The sequence below is a fragment of the Eriocheir sinensis genome, chromosome 60, assembly GCF_024679095.1.
Source record: "Eriocheir sinensis breed Jianghai 21 chromosome 60, ASM2467909v1, whole genome shotgun sequence".
NCBI classification, from domain to species: Eukaryota; Metazoa; Arthropoda; class Malacostraca; order Decapoda; family Varunidae; genus Eriocheir; species Eriocheir sinensis.
Window position 1 is genome coordinate 5,068,843 of NC_066568.1, and position 6,000 is coordinate 5,074,842.

The following is a 6,000-nucleotide window of genomic DNA, read 5'->3' on the forward strand; positions in this document are numbered from 1 at the left end:
ATAAAGTGCTTCGAGAAATGATGATGGACGTAATGGAATGATTTTTGACACGTGGGGGAATGCCAGTGAAGGAAGATGGGGGTAATGAAGGAGGAGGAGGAGGAGGAGGAGGAGGAGGAGGAGGAAAGTGAAATTACAAAGACAGAAAGAGAGAAGAAGGAAAAATAGAGAAAAGGAACACGTGAAGGAGAGTAGAATAGATCAAAGAAGGACAGGAGATGAAAAAATAATAAAATGTGAAAGAAGAAAAGGAAGACACACGAAACGAAATATGTAGAGGGAAAAGAGAATGGAATGGGGTATACGTGAATGAAAGAAAAAAGAAGGAAGGTGAGAAGAGGAGAATGTTAGAGAGGTAAGGAAGAAATAAGACTGAAAACTGTTGAAGGGAAAAAGAGAGAGAGAGAGAGAGAGAGAGAGAGAGAGAGAGAGAGAGAGAGTACATGCAACAGAGCAAGGGAGAAGATAAAAAGACGCGAAAAATATGAAAACAAAATAGGAGAAACGAGAAAATAATGAAAATGGAACTAGACAGAACAGAACCAAGAAAGAGAAAACAGAAACATAAAATAATAATAGAAAGAAGAAAGGGAGACAAATACACTAAACAGAGAGAGAGAAAAGAATAATATTAGCAAGCGGACAAGCACCAATACGAAGGAGAACGATAATCAGGGGGAACTTAGGAAAATTAGATGGTGGGTCTTATTAAGGAGAGTGACAAATTGAAACCATCATTGTGTGGCAAGAATTTTCCTGCATTTCTCTCGCCACGATTTTAAACTGAGGAAAATCTTGTGTGGCAATGAGGCGGGGAGATTGCGTGTACATTAATCTGAACACACACACACACACACACACACACACACATGCACACAAAGACAGACACATCCACACCCGAGCTCTAGTTAAATTCAAAATGTTTCCTTGATAATATTATTTGATACGTTTTTCCAGCGTTTTCTTTCTCTTTTTTTATAGTTTTCCTTTATTCTCTCTCTCTCTCTCTCTCTCTCTCTCTCTCTCTCTCTCTCTCTCTCTCTCTCTCTCTCTCTCTCTCTCTCTCTCTCTCTCTCTCTCTCTCTCTCTCTCTCTCTCTTTTCTTCTTTATCATCTCTTTCTCAAGTCACTATTATTTGATACACCCCGATTTTCTCTATTTCTCTCTATTTTTCCATTATTCCCTCTTTTATTTTCCTTATGATCTGATTCCCTCTACACCGTTTCCCTCCGCTTAATACCTGCTTCTCATTCTTATCGCTATTTCTACTTATTATTTTAGTCTAGTCCTTCATCTCCTGAGGTTTGAGCATCCCACAGACACAGACTCCTTGTAATTCACGATCTGTTTAATTTTCCTGGATGTTCGTTCCCTTAAATTTAACACAACCCTTTGTTCCCACTCACAAAGACAACCCATTCCACATTCAAACTAAATCCACTTACTCCATTATTCCCACTGACAAACCTAATCGATTCCACACTTCATAGAATTCCACACTCATTTATTCCTACTCCAAAGTTAATCCATTATGCTTACTCCCTCATTCTTCAGTCCAACTCATTTCTACATTCTTCATTTAATCATTCACTCACACACTCAGACCCTCTCACACTCACATACTCACACATACACATTTTTTACCAACTCCACATCTCTCCACATACTTTATCATCCCTCCACTATATATTTCCACACTATTACCCTTCCACACAAAACTAGTCCATTCCACATTTCAACTCAGCCAACCCTTCCCTTTCCCTTCATTTCCAACCCCTACACTTTCACCTCCTTCACGTCCCCACACTCTCCCTTCTCCCATTCCACTTTCCAACCCCTCCACACACACACACACATACTTACCCCCTTCACACCCCTTCACAAACCCCACCAATCCCTTCGCTTCGCATTCCACTTGGCTCCACCCTCGCCCTTCCCTCCCTTCACCCTCCCTGCCGCACCTGACACACCCTTACCGACGCCCTCATCTCTACCTGGATTCAAGAACAGGTAAATGTGATTCGGACGGACTTTGCACGCGCCTCCCATTCGTTACCTGTGGTCGGGTAATTATCTTGCAAATGATATTAGCGAGGAAAATTAATGAGTGGTGGAGTCTGGATGGAGAGAGAGAGAGAGAGAGAGAGAGAGAGAGAGAGAGAGAGAGAGAGAGAGAGAAGACAATGGAAGATAAAAGAGAGCAAGAAAAGAAAGAAAGAGGAGATAGCGGACAAATGGAAATAAAATAAGAAAAGAAGAAAGAAAAACAAGAGAAAAGTGTGAAATTTAAGTGAGAGAGAGAGAGAGAGAGAGAGAGAGAGAGAGAGAGAGAGAGAGAGAGAGTGTATGGAAAGGTCTCTTCATGTGCCCTGGTCTCTAATTAAGCTTCATAATGTCTTTGGTACGGTTTTCGAATAGGGTTGTTCTTAGTTTTCTTTTTTTTATAGTTTTCCTTAGTTTTCTTTGATTTTCTTTGTTTTTTTCCGTAGTTGTCTTCAGTTCTCTTTTATTTTCTTTAGTTTTCTGTAGTTTTCTTTTTTGTTTGTATAGTTTTCTTTATATTTTTTTTTGTTTTTATAGTTTTCTTTAGTACGTAGAAATGACGGAAAAAATCAATCAGTAAATACTTAAATTGAAAAACACTTACCATACTTGAAAAAAATATATATACTCATTGTCGGTGGTTTAATTTGGAAGGGACAGAGTTAGCATAGAATCGAGTAGCATTGACGCATCTTTTGGCCAATCATCTGAACTCTATATAGCGACAGTGAGTGATTAGCGGGCTTTGTTTTTCTTCCATTATGTTTTTTGTTTTTGTTTTTGCCCTTGAACCGCTTCCTTTGATGTAAAAAAAACATGAAATAAAATAATCTATGTAACGAAGACAACTCTAAACAGATAAAAGCCAAAAGAAATAATGATGTGAAATGTAGAAAGCAACAACAAAAAGAGAGAAAAGGGTAGGAGAGAAAACACAAAGAAAATAATGAAAATAAAAGTTGAGTAAGATGGAAATTGTAACCGTATCAAAAATTAGACAATGTTAATATGCAAAAAGAAGAGAAAAGAAACAGAACAAAAAACGTAAATAATATAGAAAAAAGAGAGAAGGATAGCGAGAAAAAGACAGAAAAATAAGAAAAACAAGAAAAAAGAAAGACAACAAACAATACGATTCTAAACATAAGGAAACCAAAAAACAAAACAGATGAAAAAAAGAGACGAAGAAAGGAACAAACAGAAAAACGAAATTGAAAGGAAAATGAAACAGAAAAACCGAAAAAAAATCGAGAAATGAAAAAAAACAGAAAAAAGAAAAAAAGAAAGACAACAAATCATAAGATTCTAAACATGAGCAAAACAAAAGAGAAACATATAAAAAAAGGAGATAAAGAAAGGAACAAGCAGAAAAAAAACGAAAAATACAGCAAAATGAAACAGAAAAAGCGGAAAAAAAAATCAAGAAATAAAAAAGACAAAAAAATAAATTCCAAGTAAAAAATAAAAGATAAAGAAAGAAACGTAAAAAAAACGAAAAAAATACAGTAAAATAAAACAGAAAAAAACGAAAAAAAACCCAAATCGAGAAATAATAATAAAAAAAAATAAATAAAAGCAGAGTAGAAAAAAAAAACAGCCATAACTTACTCCCTTCTTCCCTCCATCCCTCCCTTCTTCTCTCACCTTTTCCTCACCTTTCCTCCTCTTTAACCCCTCCGTCCCTCCTTCCTCACCTCCCGCTCCTCCGTGAATGAATCTTGAGGCGAAGGTGTGGAGAGAACTGACAAGGAGGAGGAGGAAGAGAAGGAGAATAGGGAAGGAGGAGAAGAGAATCTGGGTGGGTGGGAGGGAAGAAAAACGGAGAGGAAGTAGAAGAGGAAGGAGAAAGGAGAAAAGAAGGAAAAGATGAAGGAAGAGTGGGGAGGGGAAGGAAAGGAAGATAGGAGGAAAGAAAGGAGAGAGGAAGGATAGGAAAGATAATGCGGGGAGAGGCGAAGTGGAGAAGAGAGGAATAAGGAAAAGTGGGGAGAAAGAGGGGAGGAAGAAAAGGAAGGGGAGGAAGAGAGGAGAGGAACGAAGAAAGAATGGAGAAACGAGGAGAGAAGTGGAAAGAAGAGGAAGAATTAAAGGTGGAGGAGGAAGAGAAATAAGGGAGGAGGGAAAGAGGGAAGAAGGAAGGAGAGAAAAGGAAAATCGGATGGGTGGGTGAGAAGGAAAATAGGAGAGAAATGAGAAAAGGAAGAAGAGAAAGAGTAGGGAGGAAAAAGGAGGGATAGAGAAAAAGAAGAAAAGGGAGGAGGAAAGATGGAAGAGGACTTAGATGGGTAAATGGGAGAGAAAAAGAGGATAGGAAGGAGGAAGAGGGAAGGGAGGAGGGGAAAGCGAAGAAAGGAGAAAGAAAAGATAGGAAATATAAGAGAAAGATAGAAAAGAGGAGAAAGAAAAGGAGGAGGAGGAGGAGAAAAGATCAAAAGAAAGAAGAGAAGATGATGGAGGGAGAATGGAGGGACGAAAGAAGAAGGAAGAAGAAAGAAGAGCAAAACAAAAAGGTGAGAAGGGAGAGAAAAAATAGATGGAAGAAAAAAGAATGGGGAGAGGGAGAAAAGAAGGAGGGAGGAGAGGGGGAGGAGGAGGAGGAAGGAAAGGAGGGAAGAAATTATGAGGATGAAGGAAGAGATGTTGAAGGCTCCCGGGGCTGTGATGGAAATACGGGGAGGAGGAGGAGGAGGAGGAGGAGGAGGAGGAGGAGGAGGGTAATTTGAAAGGGAAAAGGAAATAAGAAAAATATGATGAGAAAAGCTAAAACGAAAGAAAGGGAAGAATGGAATGAAGGAAAGAAAAGAAAGGAAAATAAGAAGATGAAGAAAAAAAGAAGAGGAAAAGGAAGAAGAAGAAGGAGGAGGAAAAGAAGAAGAGGAAGAAAAGGAAGAAGTAGGAGGAAATGAAAAAGAAAAAGAAGAAAAAGAAGAAGAAGAAAAAGAAGGAAAAGAAGAAGGAGGAAAAGAAAAAGAAAAAAAAGAAGAGGGAAGATTTAAAAAAATGATAATAAAAAGCATAAACGAAAGGGGAATAAGAATAGAGGAAGAAAACAAAGATGAATCAAGAGAAAGAACGAGAATAAAGGAAGGAAGTAAAGAAAAAACAAAAGAAACAATAAAAAGAAAGAAATGAAGGAAAAAAGAACAGAGAAAAAGAGAAAACATGAATAAAGAAAAAAAGGAAAGAAGGAAATAAAAAAAAGAAGGAAGGAAAAGGAGCGTGAAATTTAGCGTGAAAGTGAACGAGGAAAATCATAAGAAATCAAGGAGGAGGAGGAGGAGGAGGAGGAGGAGGGGTAATTAGTGGGAGGTGGTAGGGGTCATTGCAAGGTCAGGAAGAGGTCAAGAAAAGGGGGAGGAGGAGGAGGAGGAGGAGGAGGAGGGAGGGGGCGAAGTGTTTAACCTCTGCCCAATGTATCACGGTGGGGGGGAGGGAGGGAGGGAGGGAGGGAGGGAGTCTGTCTGCCTGTCTGTCTGTCTGTTCGTCTCTCTTTATATCACAATTTTTAGAGACCTATTTTTGTTCATTTCTTCCTTCTTCTTTTTTATATTCTACTTTCCTTTTTTCCTTCTCCTTCTCCTCTCCCTTCTCTTCCTCCTTTTCCTCCTCTGTTTGTCTGTCTGTTTATCTAATAAGTATTCTTTAAGAGACTGTTATTTGTAGTTTTCTTCCTCCTTTTTGGTATTCTGCTTTGCTTCTTTCCTCCTTCTCCTCCTTTTCCTTCTTCCTTTCCTCCTCTGTTTGTCCGTCTGTTTATTTATCAGTCTACTTGAAACCTACAAAACACTGCAAGTCCGCCTGCAGGAAAACCAATACTATGTTCGGGCTCATAGCGAGGAACTTCGAATTTCAGACCCCGAGAGTTACGTTATCAATGTATAATTCGCTGAAATACGCCGTGCAGTTCTGGTCCCCGAATTACAAGAAAGACATTAAATTACTCTAGACAGTTCAGC